Genomic DNA, 19,333 nt, shown 5'->3' with positions numbered 1-19,333 from the left:
GACGCCCCCCGGGCCCTCAACAAGGGGCCGGGAAACGAGCCCTGCCACATTCTTGGTGTGTTTAGAGTCTCAGAGACGGAGCTTCAATCATCACCAGCTGGCCCAGCCTCAGGGGCCAAACCGTCCCTCGGGAGCGTTGAGCAAATAGCGCGTTGTTGTTGTTGTTGTCATTAGCCCAGGGACCCGCTTGGAACAGCACGGCGAGCTCGCCTCCGTCCTCACTACCGCCGGGGAGATCCAGGTAAGAAGAAGGCCAAGGGTGGGAGTTGTGCGGGGCCTACTATGTGCCAGGCACTGTACTAAGCGCTGGGGTGGGAGCCAGGCAGTCGGGTTGGACACAGTCCCTGTCCCACGTGTGGGTCCCAGTCTTCACCCCCATTTTACGGATGAGGGAACTGAGGCCCGGGGGAATGAAGTGACAAGGCCGGGGCCACACAGCGAAAGTGGCTCAGTGGAAAGAGCCAGGGGTCATGGGTTCACATTTAGACTGTGAGCCCACTGTTGGGTAGGGACTGTCTCTGTGTGTTGCCAATTTGTACTTCCCAAGCGCTTAGTACAGTGCTCTGCACATAGTAAGCGCTCAATAAGTACGATTGATCGATTGCCGACTCCGCCAATTGTCAGCTGTGTGACTTGGGGAGAGTCACTTAACTTCTCTGAGCCTCAGTTCCCTCCTCTGTAAAATGGGGGGGATGAAGACTGCGAGCCCCTTGTGGGACAACTTGATCACCTTGTAACCTCTCCAGCGCTTAGAACAGGGCTTGGCACATAGTAAGCACTTAATAAATGCCATTATTATTATTATTAAGTGTGAGAAGCAGCGTGGCTCAGTGGCAAGAACCCAGGTTTGGGAGGGAGAGGCCGTGGGTTCTAATCCCGGCTCCGCCACCTGTCTGCTGTGTGACTTTGGGCAAGTCATTTCACTTCTCTGTGCCTCAGTTACCTCATCTGGAAAAGGGGGATGAATCAATCAATCGTATTTATTGAGCACTTACTGTGTGCAGAGTACTGTACTAAGCGCTCGGGAAGTCCAAGTTGGCAACGTATAGAGACAGTCCCTACCCAACAGTGGGCTCACAGTCTAAGAGGGGGAGACAGAGAACAAAACCAAACATACTAACAAAATAAATAGAATAGAATAGATAGGTACAAGTAAAATAAATAAATAACTAGAGTAATAAATATGTACAAACATATATCCATATATACAGGTGCTGTGGGGAAGGGAAGGAGGTAAGATGGGGGGATGGAGAGGGGGACGAGGGGGAGAGGAAGGAAGGGGCACAGTCTGGGAAGGCCTCCTGGAGGAGGTGAGCTCTTAGTAGGGCCTTGATGAAGACTGTGAGCCCCATGCAGGACAACCTGATCACCTTGTAACCTCCCCAGCGCTTAGAACAGTGCTTTGCACATAGTAAGCGCTTAATAAATGCCATTATTATTATTATTATTACGTGAGGAGGTAGGGCTTTCCACTTCACTTCTCTGGGCCTCAGTTCCCTCACCTGTGAAAGGGGGATGAAGACTGTAAGCCCCATGCAGGACAACCTGATCACCTTGTAACCTCCCCAGCGCTTAGAACAGTGCTTTGCACATAGTAAGCGCTTAATAAATGCCATTATTATTATTATTATTACGTGAGGAGGTAGGGCTTTCCACTTCACTTCTCTGGGCCTCAGTTCCCTCACCTGTAAAAGGGGGGTGAAGACTGTGAGCCCCACGTGGGACAACCTGATGACCTTGTATCTACCCCAGTGCTTAGAATAGTGCTCGGCACATAGTCAGCGCTTAACAAATACCAAAATTATTATGATTAATTATTATTATAAGTGGGGGAGCTGGGATGTGAGAGCGGGGATGAAAAGATCGGTGTGGGACTGACTTGCTTCTTGTAATCTTGGAATTGAGGAACAGCGTGGGCCAGTGGGTAGAGCCCGGGCCTGGCAGTTGGAAGGATCTGGGTTCTAGTCTTGGCTCCACCCTTTGTCTGCTCTAAGATCGCTGTGGGCGGGGAATGTCATCATCATCATCAATCGTATTTATTGAGCGCTTACTGTGTGCAGAGCACTGTACTAAGCGCTTGGGAAGTCCAAGTTGGCAACACATAGAGACGGTCCCTACCCAGCAGTGGGCTCACAGTCTAAAAGGGGGAGACAGAGAACAAAACCAAACATACTAACAAAATAAAATAAATAGAATGTGTCCGGGTTTGGGAGTCAGAGGTCGTGGGTTCTAATCCCGGCTCCACCATATGTCACTGTGTGTAATAATAATAATAATAATGGCATTTGTTAAGCACTTACTATGTGCAGAGCACTGTTCTAAGCGCTGGGGGTGGTTACAAGGTGATCAAGTTGTCCCACGTGGGGCTCACAGTCTTAATCCCCATCTTACAGATAAGTAACTGAGGCTTAGAGAAGTTAAGTGTCTTGCCCAAGGTCACACGGCAGACATGTGGCAGAGCCGGCATTTGAACCCATGACCTCTGACTCCAAAGCCCGGGCTCTTTTCCGCTGAGCCATGCTGCTTCTCTAAGCACTTTTTTTTTAATGGCATTTATTAAGCGCTTACTATGTGCAAGGCACTGTTCTAAGCGCTGGGGGTATACAAGGTGATCAGGTTGTCCCACGTGGGGCTCACAATCTTTCATCCCCATTTTACAGATGAAGTAACTGAGGCCCAGAGAAGTTAAGTGACTTGCCCAAAGTCACACAGGTGTCAAGTGGCAGGGCCAGGATTCGAACCCATGACCTCTGGCTCCGAAGTCCATGCTCTTTCCACTGAGCCATGCTGCTTCTCACTTCACTTCTCTGTGCCTCAGTTCCCTCATCTGTAAAATGGGGATTAAGACTGTGAGCCCCCCGTGGGACAACCTGATCACCTTGTAAGCCCCAGCGCTTAGAACAGTGCTTTGCACATAGTAAGCGCTTAACAAATACCATTTTTATTATTATTATATTGCTCTGTTGTAACAATTATGGTATTCTAGACTAGTCTTCTAGACTGTGAGCTCGCTGTTGGGTAGAGACTGTCTCTGTTGCTGAATTGGACTTCCCAAGCGCTTAGCCCAGTGCTCTGCACACAGTAAGCGCTCAATAAATATGACTGAATGAATGGTACTTATTAAGCACTTACTATGTTCCAAGCACCGTTCTAAGGGCAGAGGTAGATACAGTTAAGCAGGTTGGACACAGTCCCTGTCCCACATAGGGCTCACAGTTTTAATCCCCATTTTCCAGATGAGGGAACCGAGGCTCAGAGCAGTGAAGTGACTTCATCATCATCAATCGTATTTATTGAGCGCTTACTATGTGCAGAGCACTGTACTAAGCGCTTGGGAAGTACAAATTGGCAACATATAGAGACAGTCCCTACCCAACAGTGGGCTCACAGTCTAAAAGGGGGAGACAGAGAACAAAACCAAAGATACTAACAAAATAAAATAAATAGAATAGATATGTACAAATAAATTAAATAAATATATAGAGTAAAAAAAAAAAACTGACTTGCCCAGGGTCATACAGCAGACATGTGGAGGAGCCAGGATTCATTCATTCAGTCGTATTTATTGAGCGCTTACTGTGTGCAGAGCACTGTACTAAGCGCTTGGGATTTGTACATTTATTTTGTTAATATGTTTCGTTTTGTTGTCTGTCTCCCCCTTCTAGAGTGTGAGCCCGTTGTTGGGTAGGGACCGTCTCTATATGTTGCCAACTTGGACTTCCCAAGCGCTTAGTCCAGTGCTCTGCACACAGTAAGCGCTCAATAAATACGACTGAATGAATGAATTATTATTATTATTATTATTCTTGTTATATTAATAGGGGATGGAGTCAGGATTAGTACCTAGATCCTCCGGCTTCCAGGCCCCTGCTCTTTCCAGCAGGCCATGAGAAGCAGCGTGGCTCAGTGGAAAGAGCCCGGGATTTGGAGTCAGGGGTCATGGGTTCAAATCCCGGCTCCGCCGCTTGTCAGCTGTGTGACTTTGGGCAAGTCACTTCACTTCTCTGGGCCTCAGTTCCCTCATCTGTAAGATGGGGATGAAGACTGAGAAGCAGCATGGCTCAGTGGAAAGAGCGCGGGCTTTGGAGTTCAGAGGTCATGGGTTCGAATCCCGGCTCTGCCACATGCCTGTTGTGTGACCTTGGGCAAGTCACTTAACTTCTCTGAACCTCAGTTACGTCATCTGTAAAATGGGGATTAAGACTGTGAGCCCCACGTGGGACAACTTAAGCACCTTGTATCCCCCCCAGCGCTTAGAACAGTGCTTTGCACATAGTAAGCGCTTAACAAATGCCATCATCAGCATCAAGACTGTGAGCCCCCCCGTTGGACAACCTGATCTGCACATAGTAAGCGCTCAATAAATACGATTGATGATGATGTTGGTAACCTCCCCAGCACTTAGAACAGTGCTTTGCACATAGTAAGCGCTTAATAAATGCCATTAAAAAAAAAAGAGAAGTTAAGTGACTTTCCCAAGGTCATACAGGTCCCCCTCTCCATCCCCCCCATCTTACCTCCTTCCCTTCCCTACAGCACCTGTATATATGTATATATATTTGTACAGATTTATTACTCTATTTATTTATTTATTTTACTTGTACATATCTATTCTATTTATTTTATTTTGTTAGTATGTTTGTTTTGTTCTCTGTCTCCCCCTTTTAGACTGTGAGCCCACTGTTGGGTAGGGACTGTCTCTATATGTTGCCAATTTGTTCTTCCCAAGCGCTTAGTACAGTGCTCTGCACATAGTAAGCGCTCAATAAATACGATTGATTGATTGCTTGATTCCCAAGCGCTTAGTACAGTGCTCTGCACATAGTAAGCGCTCAGTAAATACGATTGATGATGATGACGATGATGATACAGCAGGTAAAACGATGGAAATGGGATTAGTTCCAATTCTTTAGGCTTCTCGACCCTGTCTCTTTCCTCTAGGATTCCCTGATTGATTGATCGATTGGATTGGGAGTTCCAACATGCTGCCTAGTTTTCCCAACGCAATTTGCAGGGAAGAGCCCCGGAGTTGCCCGGCAACCCCCTCCCCCAGCCTCAAATTTTCAGTCTTATCTACCGGAGTTTGAACTTCAACCTCAGGAAGGTGGAATAGAAAGGAATTTCCCAAGCTGTTCCGGTCCAAGCGCCCAGATTTTATTTACATTAACGTCCGTCTCCCCACCTCTAGACGGGAAGCTCGTTGTGGGCAGGGAGTGTGTCTGTTTATTGGCATATCGTCATCATCGTCAATCGTATTTATTGAGCGCTTACTGTGTGCAGAGCACTGTACTAAGCGCTTGGGAAGTACAAATTGGCAACATATAGAGACAGTCCCTACCCAACAGTGGGCTCACAGTCTAAAAGTCAATAAATAACATTGACTGATTATAGTGTACGCTCCCAAGTGCTTAGTACAGTGCTCTGCACACAGGAAGCACTCAATAAATAACATTGATTGATTATAGTGTAGTCTCCCAAGTGCTTAGTACAGTGCTCTGCACACAGGAAGCACTCAATAAATATCATTGATTATAGTGTAGTCTTCCAAGTGCTTAGTACAGTGCTCTGTACACAGAAAGCGCTCAATAAGTACGATTGATTGGTTGGTTGAGTGCTAGCAGTGGCCAATCAATCAACGGGTTTTTTCGAGCATTTCCTGTGTGCAGAGCCCTGGACTAGGCACTTGGGAGAGTGATAATAATAATTATGGTATTTATGAAGCGTTTACTATGTGCTAGATGTTTTGTTTTGTTCTCAGTCTCCCCCTTCTAGATTGTGAGCCCGCTGTTGGGTAGGGGCAGTCTCTATATGTTGCCAATTTGTACTTCCCAAGCGCTTAGTACAGTGCTCCGCACACAATACGATACGATTGAATGAATGAATGAATGAATGCTAGGCACTGTACTAAGCGCTGGGGTGGATACAATCAATCAATCAATCAATCGTATTTATTGAGTGCTTACTGTGTGCAGAGCACTGTACTAAGCGCTTGGGAAGTACAAGTTGGCAACATCTAGAGACGGTCCCTACCCAACAGCAGGCTCACAGTCTAAAAGGGGGAGATGGAGAACCAAACCAAACATACTAACAAAATAAAATGAATAGAATAGATATGTACAAGTAAAATAAATAAATAAAGAGTAATAAATATGTACAAACATATATACATATATGCAGGTATACGAGCAAATCGGGATTAGGGAGAAACTTTCCCTGCTTCCAGGGGCCAGCACGTGTTATTCCTCTTTAAAACCCTGTCCAGACCTAGCCGTCAAAACCCAGTGTTTGGGGGCAGCTCCAATATCTACCAATCAATCAATCAATCAATACTATTTCTTAGCGCTTACTGGATTCAGAGCACTGGACTAAACGCTGGGGAGAGTAATAATAATTGTGGTATTTGTTAAGCACTTACTATGTGCCAGGCACTGCTCTAAGAGCTGGGGTAGATGCAAAATAATCGGGTTGGAAACGGCCCCTGTCCCCCGTGGGGCTCACACTCTTAATCCCCATTTTCTAGATTCATTGATTGATTGATTGATTCATTCATTCATTCATTCAATCGTATTTATTGAGCACTTACTGTGTGCAGAGCACTGGACTAAGCGCTTGGGAAGTCCAAGTCGGCAACATATAGAGACGGTCCCTACCCAACAGCGGGCTCGCAGTCTAGAAGAGGGGAGCCAGACAACAAAACAAAGCATATTAACAAAATAAAATAAATAGAATAAATATGTACAAGTAAAATAAATAAAGAGTAATAAATACGTACAATCAGATATACAGGATGAGGAAACTGAGGCCCAGAGAAGTGAAGTGACTTGCCCGATTTCACACAGCAGACAAGTGGCAGTGCCAGGATTAGAACCCAGGTCCTTCTGATTCCCAAGCCCGGGCTCTACCCACTAGGCCTCAGATCAGATAAACAGGGACTCTCCCCCACTTCAAAGACTTAGTAATAATGATGGCATTTATTAAGTGCTTACTCTGTGCAAAGCACTGTTCTAAGCACTGGGGAGGTTACAAGGTGATCAGGTTGTCCCATGGGGGGCTCACAGTCTTCATCCCCATTTTACAGATGAGGAAACTGAGGCCCAGAGAAGTCAAGTGACTTGCCCAAAGTCACACAGCTGACAAGTGGTGGAGCCAGGATTTGAACCCATGACCTCTGACTCCAAAGCCCGGGCTCTTTTCCATTGAGCCACAAGACTTATTGAAGGCCCGTCTCCTCCAAGAAGCCTTCCCTGACTAAGCCCTCCTTTCCTCTTCTCCCGCTCCCTTCTGCACCGCCCCAACTTGCTCCCTGTTTTCACCCCCAACCCCACAGCACTTAAATAATAATGATATTAAGCATCTACTATGTGCCAAACACTGTTCTAAGCGCTGGGGTAGACACAAGGTAATCAGGTTGTCCCACGTGGGGCTCACAGTCTTCATCCCCATTTTCCAGATGAGGGAACTGAGGCCCAGAGAAGTGAAGTGACTTGCCCAAAGTCACACAGCTGACAAGCGGAAGAGCCGGAATTGGAACCCACGACCTCTGACTCCCAAGCCCGGGCTCTTTCCACTAAGCCACGCCGCTTCTCTGCTTACGTCCATATCCTTCATTTATTTCTTTTTATTCATGTCAGTCCCCCTCTAGACCGTCAGCTTGTCGTGGGCAGGGAATTTGTCTGTTCTGTTGTCCTCTCCCAAGCGCTTAGTACAGTGCTCTGCCCAAAGTAAGTGCTCAAAAAGTACAATTGAATGAAAGAATGAATGAATAACCCGTGCTTCTTCTCCAACAATGGAGCTGGGAGAGAAGTTCCCTGCCCACAACGAGCTGCCAGTCTACAGGGGCAGGGGCAGCAAGAACCCTCAGCTCTAATTGGGTCTAAGCGTTTAGTACAGTGCTTTGCACACAGTAATAATAATAATAATAATAATAATAATAATAATAGTGTTAAGCACTTACTATGTGCCAAGCACTGTTCTAATCTTTGGGGGTGGTGGATACGAGGTCACCAGGTTGTCCCACATTGGGTCACAGTCTTCATCCCCATTTTACAGATGAGGGAACTAGGGCCCGGAGAAGTGAAGTGACTTGCCCAAAGTCACCCAGCGGACAAGCAGCGGAGCCAGGATTAGAACCCATGACCTCTGGCTCCGAAGCCCGGGCTCTCTCCATGGAGCCACGCTGCTTATTGCATCTCAGTAAGCGCTCAATAAATTTCCAAGAGCTTAGTGCAGTGCTCTGCAGACAGTAAATGCTCAATAAATCATCATCATCATCATCAATCGTATTTATTGAGCGCTTACTATGTGCAGAGCACTGTACTAAGCGCTTGGGAAGTACAAATTGGCAACATATAGAGACATTCCCTACCCAACAGTGGGCTCACAGTCTAAAAGTTATTTATTGGAGTCAGAGGTCATGGGTTCAAATCCCGACTGCCGCTTGTCAGCTGTGTGACCTTGGGCAAGTCATTTAACGTCTCTGGGCCTCAGTGACCTCATCTGTACAATGAGGATTAAAACTGTGAGCCCCCCGTGGGACAACCTGATCACCTTGTATCCTCCCCAGCGCTTAGAAAAGTGCTTTGCACGTAGGAAGCGCTTAACAAATGCCACTATTATTGTTATTAAATATGATTGAATGGATGACTAAATGCAATTGAATGAATGAATGGAAAGAGTTAACTTTCACAGGCCAAGGAGAAGTCAATCAAGCCAGAAAATGCCAGGAAAAACTGGGAGGGAAGTGTTCTGGGATTTTTCATACAATGCCTTTTTTTTTTTCGGTGTGGTCACTTGGTCACTTTGATTTTTTTCTAATTTTTTTTTTTTTAAATCGGTGGAGGAGGGGTTAACATCCGGGTGGGGTCTGGGTGTAAGAGAGGATGTGAACAAGAGCCAGGAAGCTACAGGGGAAAATACAGTTCAGATCAAAAGGCCAAAAGAACAAACCCCCCCAAACCCTCTGGCAGTTGTTGGGTGGTGGACTTGTCAGAGTTTCTTTTATTGATTTTACTTTTTTAAGTAAAAAGGGAGAAACCCCCAGAGCAATTGCTGTTGAGTTCCGAATGGGTCACTTGCCGCCGAAAAGAGTTTTGCTGTCTTGATCAGAGCAAATGGCTGCCCCAGAATCAGGAAGAAAGCAGAAGAAAACAGGTGAAAACCCTTTTTTCCCCCCTGTCTCTCTTTTGAGAGGCTCTCAGGATTCGAACCAGGTGCACGGAGGGCCGAGCTCTGCTCTGGAGGGATGGACGGGCCTGGGAAAATCAGGAAGATTTGCTAGATTTTGGGGTGGTGGTTCTTTTTTGTAGTATTTGTTAAGCGCTTCCTATGTGCCAGGCACTGTACTAAGCGCTGGGGGGGGGAAACAAGCTAATCAGGTTGGACACAGTCTTACAGATGAGGGAACTGAGGCACGGAGAAGTGGCGTGACTTGCCCAAGGCCACCGAGCAGACAAGTGGCAGAGGCACTTAATAATGATAATAATAATGATGGTATTTATTAAGCTCTTGAGCACTGTTCTAAGCGCTGTTGGGGGGGATACAAGGTGATCAGGTTGTCCCATGTGGGGCTCACAGTCTTCATCCCCATTTTCCAGATGAGGTAACTGAGGCCCAGAGCAGTGAAGTGACTTGCCCAAAGTCACCCAGCTGGCAAGCGGCGGAGCCGGGATTAGAACCCATGACCTCTGGCTCCCAAGCCCGGGCTCTTTCCACGGAGCCACGCTGCTTCTCGATATATTGATGTATTGCACGGGTCTCTCAGGGGTGTAATAAGAATAATTAATAATAATCATGGTATTTGAGCCCGCTGTTGGGTAGGGACTGTCTCTATGTGTTGCCGACTTGTACTTCCCAAGCGCTTAGTCCAGTGCTCTGCACACAGTAAGCGCTCAATAAATACGATTGATTGATTGATTAAGTGCTTACAACATGTCCAGCACTGTTCTAAGCACTGAGGGCGCAAGCTCGTCAGGTTGGACGCAGTCCCTGTCCCACGTGGGGCTCGCCGTCCTCATCCCCATTTTCCAGATGAGGTCACTGAGGCCCAGAGAAGTGAAATGACTTGCCCAGGGCCCCGCAGCGGACGAGTGGCGGAGCAGGATTAGAACCCGGATCCCCCAAGTCTTTTCAAGGTGAACTGAGGTTTCCTGAAGTAATTTTTTTCCCCTCTTTCCAATCTCCTGAAAACCTGAGGCAATCGAAAGAGGTCACAAAGAAGGTGATAATAGTATTAGCTGCAGAATGGGATTTTTTAAATGTTCGCTCTGTACCAACCGTCCCGAGTAGAAACAGTCAGTTAATCCCAACTCCATCACTTGTCTGTCACATGACCTTGGGCAAGTCCCTTCAGTTCTCTGGGCCTCAGTTCCCTCAGCTGTAAAATGGGGATGAAGACCGTGAGAGGGAGGGGCTGTCATCCCCAATTTACAGACGAGGGAACTGAGGCACAGAGAAGTGGTGTGACTTGCCCAAGGTCACAGAGCGGGCAAGTGGCAGAGGCACTTGATAGGTTGCACTTGTCTCTCAGGGGCGTAATAATAATAATTAATAGTAGTCATGGCATTTGTTAAGTGCTTACAACATGCTGACTAGCTTGGATCCAGCCCAGCGCTTAGTACAGTGCCTAGCTCATAGTAAGCACTTAACCAATACCATAAAAATAAAAGTTTTTTATTGGGCACTGACTGTGTTGCAGAGCACTGGACTAAGCGTTTGGGAGAGGGCAATACACCTGAGGTAATAATAATATAATAATGATAGCATTTATTAAGCGCTTACTATGTGCAAAGGACTGTTCTAAGCGCTGGGGAGGTTACACAGTGATCAGGTTGTCCCACGGGGGGCTCACAGTCTTAATCCCCATTTTACAGGTGAGGTAACTGAGGCACAGAGAAGTTATGTAACTTGCCCAAAGTCACACAGCTGGCAATTGGTGGAGCCGGGATTTGAACCCATGACCTCTGACTCCAAAACCCGGGCTCTTTCCACTGAGCCACGCTGCTTCTCAGTAATAATAATGATGGTATTTGTTAAGCACTTACTATGTGCCAAGCCCTGTTCTAAGCGATGGGGTAGATACAAGGTCATCAGGTGGCCCCACGGGGGGCTCACAGTCTTCATCCCCATTTGACAGAGGAGGGAACTGAGGCCCAGAGGAGTGAAGTGGCTTGCTCAAAGTCACACAGCTAAGTGGCAGAGGCGGGATTAGAACCCAGGACCTCTGACTCTAGACTTACTTCCCAAGCGCTTAGTACAGTGCTCTGCACACAGTAAGCACTCAATAAATACGATTGATTGATTGATTGATTGACTCCCAAGCCTGGGCCCTTGCCTCTTCTAGACTGTGAGCCCACCGTTGGGTAGGGACCGTCTCTATATGTTGCCAACTTGGACTTCCCAAGCGCTTAGTACAGTGCTCTGCACACAGTAAGCGCTCAATAAATACGATTGATTGATTGATTGATTGATTGATTGCCACTAAGCTTCTCTAGAAACAGCCTGCTTCTCATCATCAACAACATCAATCGGCTTTATTGAGCGCTTACTGTGTGCAGAGCACTGTACTAAGCGCTTGGGAAGTACAAATTGGCAACATATAGAAACAGTCCCTACCCAACAGTGGGCTCACAGTCTAAAAGTCTCTAGTAGAAACGTTCCCTACCCTCACCCACAACAAATTTACAGTCTCGGGGGACGCAGATATTAAAAGAAATGACGGATCTGGTCATAAATGCCGTGGGGCTGAGGGGAGGGGGAAAACCAATAATTTAAAAGGTAAATACAAGGTAATCTAATCAGCCACAGTCCCTGCCCTTCCTGGAGTCCATAGTCCAGGGGAATTTATGTCATTTTATTTTATTTTTATGGTATTTGTTAAGCGCTTACTACACAGCGCTTCACAAATGCCGTCATTATTATTATTATTAGTCTCTGTGCCTCAGTGACCTCACCTGTAAAATGGGGATGAAGACTGTGAGCCCCCTGTGGGACAACCTGATCACCTTGTAACCTCCCCAGCGTTTAGAACAGTGCTTTGCACATAGTAAGCGCTTAACTAATACCATTATTATTATTATTATTACATAGAGAAGCAGCCTGGATCAGTGGAAAGAGCCTGGGCTTGGGAGCCAGAGGTCATGGGTTCTAATTCCGGCTCCGCCACTTGTCAACTGGGTGGCTTTCGGCAAGTCACTTCTCTGTGCCTCAGTTACCTCATCTGTAAAGTGGGAATTAAGACTGTGAGCCCCCTGTGGGACAACCTGATCACCTTGTAACCTCCCCAGCGTTTAGAACAGTGCTTTGCACATAGTAAAGCGCTTAACAAATACCATTATTATTATTATTATTACATAGAGAAGCAGCGTGGCTCAGTGGAAAGAGCCTGGGCTTGGGAGCCAGAGGTCATGGGTTCTAATCCCGGCTCCGCCACTTGTCAGCTGGGTGACTTTCGGCAAGTCACTTCTCTGTGCCTCAGTTACCTCATCTGTAAAATGGGAATTAAGACTGTGAGCCTCATGTGGGACAACCTGATCACCTTGTAACCTCCCCAGCGCTTAGAACAGTGCTTTGCACATAGTAAGCGCTTAATAAATGCCATTATTATTATTATTATTATTATTATTACATGCCAGGACTAAGCACTGGGGTGAATACAAGCTAATCGGGTTGGACGCAGTCCCTGCCCCACCCGGGGCTCACGGTCTTCGTCCCCATTTTACAGATGAGGGAACTGAGGCACGGCGAAGGGAAGTGACTTGCTTAAGGTCATACAGCAGATTAGGGTGGAACCGGGGTTAGAACCCAGGTCCTTTTGATTCCCAGGCTTGGGCTCTACTCACTAGGCCACCAGGCCCCCCGCCATTGGAGTGGTTTTGTAGAGTTCTCTTAGCCTTTTTGAACTTGCGAGCATTTCCAACGCATGAAAAAGATCTCTGCATTTTTAGAGGTTAAGTCGTCCAATCAATCAATCAATCAATCGTATTTATTGAGCGCTTACTGTGTGCAGAGCACTGTACTAAGCGCTTGGGAAGTACAAGCTGGCAACATATAGAGACGGTCCCTACCCAACAGTGGGCTCACAGTCTAGAAGGGGGAGACAGAGAACAAAACCAAACATACTAACAAAATACAATAAATAGAATAGATATGTACAAGTAAAATAGAGTAATAAATATGTACAAACATATATACATATATACAGTATATGTCTATGTCTAGTTCTCAGAAGTCTCGTTGACCGGCGATCGCGGCTTCTCCGTCCACCTTCCAAACAAATCATTTTTTCAAGTAAAATAAGCTGTGCTATTGGTTAAGCGCTTACTATGTGCCCAGACACTGTACGGAGCGCTGGGGTGGATACAAACAAATCGGGTTGGACACAGTCCCCGTCCCACGTGGGGCTCACAGTCTTCGTCCCCGTTTGACAGAGGAGGTCACTGAGGCCCAGAGAAGCGAAGTAGCTTTTTATTCCTGGAAACCAGGCTGGAAAGGAAAGGGAAAATACGGCAGAAAAGGAAGTTTGGGGAAATCGTGACAATAGCGGTGTTTGTTAGACACTTACTATGTGCCAAGGACTGTACGAAGCGCTGGGGTAGACAGATGGCATAGTGGATAAAGCCCTAGGAGTTAGAAGGTCGTGGGTTCTAATTCCGGCTCTGCCACTCATCTGCTGTGTGACCTTGGGCAAGTCACTTCATTTCTCTGTGCCTCAGTTCCCTCATCTGTAAAATGGGGATTGAGACTGCGAGCCCCATGTGGGACAGAGACTGTGTCCAAACAGATTTGCTTATATCCACCCCAGTGACACATGATAAGCACTTAACAAATACCATGATTGTTATTATTAGTAATATCAACATATTAATTAATATAACACAATTATATACGAATATATTCATAATATATTAACTAGTATACTATTATTATTAATAACAATCATGGTATTTGTATAATAATAATAATAATAATGATAATAATAAGATACATTCAGGTTGGACATTGTCCCTGTCCCACATATGGCTGCCAGTCTAAGGGAAAGGGGAGAAGCAAGAATTAAATCTTCATTTTGCAGATAATAATAATGATGGTATTTGTTCATTCATTCATTCAATCGTATTTATTGAGCGCTTACTGTGTGCAGAGCACTGTACTAAGCGCTTGGGAAGTACAAGTCGGCAGCTTCTAGAGACGGTCCCTACCCAACAACGGGCTCACGGTCTAGAAGGGGGAGACGGACAACAAAACAAAACACGGAGACAGGTGTCAAAATCGTCAGAAGAAATAGAATTATAGCTATAGGCACATCATTACCAAAATAAATAGAATAGTAAATATGTACAAGTAAAATAAATAGAGTAATAAGTCTGTACAAATACAGACAAGTGCTGTGGGGAGGGGAAGGAGGTGGGGAGGGGAAGGAGGTAGGGCGGGGAGGATGGGGAGGAGGAGAGGAAAAAGGGGGCTTAGTGTGGGAAGGCCTCCTGGAGGAGGTGAGCTCTCAGTAGGGCTTTGAAGGGAGGAAGAGAGCGAGCTTGGCGGATGGGCAGAGGGATTGGGGGCATTCCGCTCCAGGGGAAGGACGTGGGCCGGGGGTCGACAGCGGGATGGGCGAGAAGGAGGCCCGGTGAGGAGGTGAGCGGCGGCAGAGGAGCGGAGGATGCGGGCTGGGATGGAGAAGGACAGAAGGGAGGTGAGGTAGGAGGGGGCGAGGGGATGGATGTATATGTATATATGTTTGTACATATTTATTACTCTATTTATTTATTTTACTTGTACACATCTATTCTATTTATTTTATTTTGTTAGTATGTTTGGTTTTGTTCTCTGTCTCCCCCTTTTAGACTGTGAGCCCACTGTTGGGCAGGGACTGTCTCTATATGTTCCCAATTTGTCCTTCCCAAGCGCTTAGTCCAGTGCTCTGCACACAGTAAGCGCTCAATAAATACGATTGATGATGATGATGGATGGACAGCCTTGAAACCGAGAGCGAGGAGTTTTTGGTTGATGAGGTGGATAGACAACCACTGGAGATTTTGGAGGAGAAGAGTGACGTGCCCAGAGCGTTTCTGTAGAAAGATAATCTGGGCAGCAGAGTGAAGTATGGACCGAAGCGGGGAGAGACGGGAGGGAGGGAGAACAGAAAGGAGGCCGATGCGGCAATCCAGTCGGGATAGGATGAGAGGCCCTTTTTCCTCTCCTCCCCATCCCTCCCGCTCTACCTCCTTCCCCTCCCCACAGCACCTGTATATATGTTTGTACAGATGTATCATTCTATTTATTTTGCTTGTACACATTTACTATTCGATGTATTCTGTTGATATGCATTTAATAATAATAATAATAATTGACATTTGGTAAGCGCTTACTATGTGCAAAGCACTGTTCTAAGCGCTGGGGAGGATACAGGCTGATCAGGTTGTCCCACGTGGGGCTCACAGTCTTAATCCCCATTTTACAGATGAGGGAACTGAGGCCCAGAGAAGTTAAGTGACTTCATCATCATCATCATCAATCGTATTTATTGAGTGCTTACTGTGTGCAGAGCACTGGACTAAGCGCTTGGGAAGTACAAAGTGACTTGCCCAAGATCACATAGCAGACATGTGGCAGAGTCAGAATTCGAACCCATGACCTCTGACTCCAAAGCCCGTGCTCTTTCCACCGAGCCACGCTGCTTCTCTAAGCAGCTTGTGTTTAGCTTTAATTCTATTTATTCTAACAGTTTTGACACCTGTCCACATGTTTTGTTTGGTTGTCTGTCTCCCCCTTCTAGACCGTGGGCCCGTTGTTGGGTAGGGAGTAGGGACCACCTCTATATGTTGCCGACTTGTACTTCCCAAGCGCTTAGTACAGTGCTCTGCACACAGTAAGCACTCGATAAATGCAATTGAATGAATGAATAAGAGATTTTATTAATGTGGTAACAGTTTCAATGGAGAGGAAAGTGCGGATTTTAGCAATATCACGAAAGTTGGACTGACAGGATTTAGTGACGGATTGAACATGTGGGTTGAAAGAGAGAAAGGAGCCAAGGGTAATGCCAGCGTTACGGGCTTGTGAGATGGGACAGATGGTGGGGTTGTCTACAGTGTCAGGGGGAGGACAGGGTTTGGGTGGGAAGATAAGATCTGCTTTGGATGTGTTAAGTTTGAGGTGAGAGGAGGACATCGAATTAGAGATATCCCGAAGGCAGGAGGAAATGGGAGACTGGAGAGAGATCAGGGCTGGAGATGGAGATGCGGGAATCATCATAATAATGGTATTTATTAAGCTCTTACTGTGTGCAAAGCACTGTTCTAAGCACTGGGGTAGATACAAGATAATCAGGTTGTATTATCTGATTATCTCTCCATCCCCCCATCTTGCCTCCTTCCCTTCCCCACAGCACCTGTATATATGTATATAAGTTTGTCCATATTTATTACTCTATTTATTTATTTATTTTACTTGTACATATCTATTCTATTTATTTTATTTTGTTGGTATGCTCGGTTTTGTTCTCCGTCTCCCCCTTTTAGACTGTGAGCCCACTGTTGGGTAGGGACTGTCTCTATATGTCGCCAACTTGTACTTCCCAAGCGCTTAGTACAGTGCTCTGCACACAGTCAGCGCTCAATAAATACGATTGATGATGATGATGATGATGATGAATCAGGTTGTCCCACGTGGGGCTCACAGTCTTCATCCCCATTTAACAGATGAGGGGACTGAAGCACAGAGAAGTGAAGTGACTTGCCCGAGGTCACCCAGCAGACAAATGGCGGAGCCGGGATTAGAACCCACGTCCTCTGACTCCCAAGCTCGGGCTCTCGCCAGTAAGCCACGCTGCCTAAAGGTGGGAGTTGAAGCCGTGGGAGCGAACGAGTTCTGGTGTAGATTAGAGAAGCAGCGTGGCTCAGTGGAAAGGAGCCCGGGCTTTGGAGGCAGAGGTCATGGGTTCAAATCCCGGCTCTGCCAGTTGTCAGCTGGGTGACTTTGGGCAAGTCACTTCACTTCTCTGGGCCTCAGTTACCTCATCTGTCAAATGGGGATGAAGACTGTGAGCCCCCCGTGGGACAACCTGATCACCTTGTAAGCTCCCCAGCACCTAGAACAGTACTTTGCACATAGTAAGCGCTTAATAAATGTCATTATTATTATTATTATTATTTGATCTCTGAGACTGGCCGTCCCTGTTGACTCGGACACGATGTCCGTGATGGTTCCGCGTGACCGGGAGGAAAGAAAAGGTCACCCCTGGGCCTGGGGGAAGGGCAAGAGCCCCTTGGTCAGCCGGGAGACCCCGATAGCTGGGCCGGGCACGGGGGGATCGAGGGGATGTTTTAGTCTCCAATGTCGCTAGTTTGGTGCCCACCGTGAGAAACGGCGGCGGAGGTTGGGGTTGTCGGGGGGACCAGAGAAGATGGTATCTCTACGTTTCCCTTCAGGCCCCGAGATAGTTCTCACCCCCCCTCCATCTTCTCCACCCCCAAGGGGAGTTCAGGGGAAGGGGTTTAAAGCCCTCAATTTCATCATCATCATCAATCGTATTTATTGAGCGCTTACTGTGTGCAGAGCACTGTACTAAGCGCTTGGGAAGTACAAATTGGCGACATGTAAAGACAGTCCCTACCCAACAGTGGGCTCACAGTCTAATAGGGGAGACAGAGAACAAAACCAAACATACTAACAAAATAAAATAGAATAGATATGTACAAATAAAATAAATAAATAAATAAATAGAGTAATAATTTCCTCCCCTCCTCCATTTCCTCACCTCCTCCTGCCTCATCTCTACTCTCCTACTCCAGCCCAGGCCGCGTACTTGGCTCCTCTAATGCCAACCTAGTCCCTGTCCCTCTGTCTCATCCCGCCCTCGTCCCGCCCCTGTCCTGGAACGCCGTCCCTCCTCAAATCCCACAGACCACCACCCTCCCCCACTTCAAAGTCTTATTAAAGAATAAGAGAATTCGAAAGAGTTAAAGAATTAGAGAAGCAGCGTGGCTCAGTGGAAAGAGCGTGGGCTTTGGAGTCGGAGGTCGTGGGTTCCAATCCCGGCTCCGCCAATTATCAGCTGGGTGACTTTGGGCAAGTCACGTAGCTTCTCTGTGCCCCAGTTACCTCATCTGGAAAATGGGGATGAAGACTGTGAGCCCCCCGGGGTACAACCTGATCACCTTGTAACCTCCCCAGTGCTTAGAACAGTGCTTTGCACATAGTAAGCGCTTAATAAATGCCATTATTATTATTATTATTATATTATTATTAAAGGCCCATCTCCTCCAATCAATCAATCAATCAATCAATCATATTTATTGAGCGCTTACTGTGTGCAGAGCACTGTACTAAGCGCTTGGGAAGTACAAGTTGGCAACATATAGAGACAGTCCCTACCCAACAGTGGGCTCACAGTCTAGAAGAGGCAAGGGCCCAGGCTTGGGAGTCAGAGGTCATGGGTTCTAATCCCACCTCTGCCACTTAGCTGGGTGATCAGGTTGTCCCACGGGGGGCTCACAGTCTTCATCCCCATTTTCCAGATGAGGGAACTGAGGCCCAGAGAAGTGAAGTGACTTGCCTAAAGTCACCCAGCTGACAATTGGCGGAGCCGGGATTTGAACCCGTGACCTCTGACTCCAAAGCCCGGGCTCTTTCCACTGAGCCATCTGTCCCCCATCCCAGCCCCACAGCACTTATGTCCAGGCACATCATCTATTTCTTTCTATTCATGTCTGTCTCAATCAATCAATCAATCAACCGTATTTATTGAGCGCTTACTGTGTGCAGAGCACTGTACTAAGCGCTTGGGAAGTACAAGTTGGCAACATATAGAGACAGTCCCTACCCAACAGTGGGCTCACAGTCTCCCCTGTAAGGTCCTTGTGGGCAGGGAATGCATCTGTGGCTCGGTGGAAAAGTGCACGGGCTTTGGAGTCAGAGGTCATGGGTTCAAATCCCGGCTCCGCCAGTTGCCAGCTGTGTGACTTTGGGCAAGTCACTTAGCTTCTCTGGGCCTCAGTGACCTCATCTGTAAAATGGGGGTTGACTGTGAGCCCCCTGTGGGACAACCTGATCACCTTGTAACCTCCCCAGCGCTTAGAACAGTGCTTTGCACGTAGTAAGCGCTTAATAAATGCCATTATTATTATTATTATTATCTGTTCTCTTGTTATATCGGACTCTCCCAAGTGCGTTGTCCAGGGCTCTGCACACAGTAAGCGCTCAATAAATAGGATTGATTGATGGAAGGGGTGGAACACTTGGGGTGGGAGAAGAGAGAGGGGATGAAGACAATGACCGGGGCTGGGGTGACCCCCAACTCAAGCCTTGAACCTTGAGAGGGAGGGACCCCGATTCTCAG

At 47.0% G+C, this 19,333-nt stretch overlaps 1 protein-coding gene across 1 annotated transcript in view; it reads left to right on the top strand.

Moving 5' to 3' along the window:
• Positions 1 to 8,861: 8,861 nt before the first annotated feature.
• Positions 8,862 to 19,333, top strand: part of SIGIRR (single Ig and TIR domain containing) — an 89,914-nt gene continuing 79,442 nt past the window's right edge. Inside the window, exon 1 of the mRNA XM_038764594.1 lies at positions 8,862 to 9,150. The gene's annotated coding sequence lies outside the window, so the exon portion shown is untranslated. The remainder of the gene's footprint in view (positions 9,151 to 19,333) is intronic.

The sequence above is a fragment of the Tachyglossus aculeatus genome, chromosome 22, assembly GCF_015852505.1.
Source record: "Tachyglossus aculeatus isolate mTacAcu1 chromosome 22, mTacAcu1.pri, whole genome shotgun sequence".
Classification (NCBI taxonomy): Eukaryota; Metazoa; Chordata; class Mammalia; order Monotremata; family Tachyglossidae; genus Tachyglossus; species Tachyglossus aculeatus.
Note: the sequence above shows the minus strand (reverse complement) of the source record. Positions and strands in the feature narration are given on the sequence as shown.